Source organism: Pecten maximus, chromosome 5, assembly GCF_902652985.1.
Source record: "Pecten maximus chromosome 5, xPecMax1.1, whole genome shotgun sequence".
Lineage (NCBI taxonomy): Eukaryota > Metazoa > Mollusca > Bivalvia > Pectinida > Pectinidae > Pecten > Pecten maximus.
The window spans coordinates 37,459,004-37,459,666 of NC_047019.1; positions in this window are offsets into that span (position 1 = coordinate 37,459,004).

Consider the following 663-nt stretch of genomic DNA (forward strand, 5'->3'; position numbering starts at 1 on the left):
TTATTTCTTTTGATGTATACTTCATTAACACCTTGTACTTTGTGACCTAAATGTGTGTTTAGGGCAGCAAACTTAAAAAGTTACACTAGTTACATGGAGTTATCTTTTATGTTGATCGAAAGTTTTTGAAAGAGAAAATAATGTTTTGTTTACATTAAAGTGAAAAAGCAATAACATACCTAGTAGACACTGATACTATTTCTTATCCATGCATACAAGCTTTCATAGGTTTTCCCAGGAAAAAAATGAGTAGATGCTTTGGTACTGATATTGTAACTAATTGGTATTTATAAATCTTTTTGCAACCATTTTGATGGTGTTATAATGGAACTATAAGCTAAAATGTAATTAATGTAAACAATTTTTCTACAAAAGTAGCTATTCTTTTTCGGGAGAGACATGTATGGAATGTATACCACACATCCCAGTTGAAAACTAAAGACTATCAAAAGTACTTTTTGTTAAAAGAAGAAAAATCTCACAATCTGAATGCTTATGAACAACCACATATACTATAGACATGTCACACACCGAAAGCTCCATTATATGTATCGAGAAATAAAAAGCCAAAACAAATAGTTAACTCCAGCGATCAGTCGTGGTGAAACAGCATTGTACTTTAAAAAGATAGCTTAATGATACGGCTTATGTCCAGAGACATCC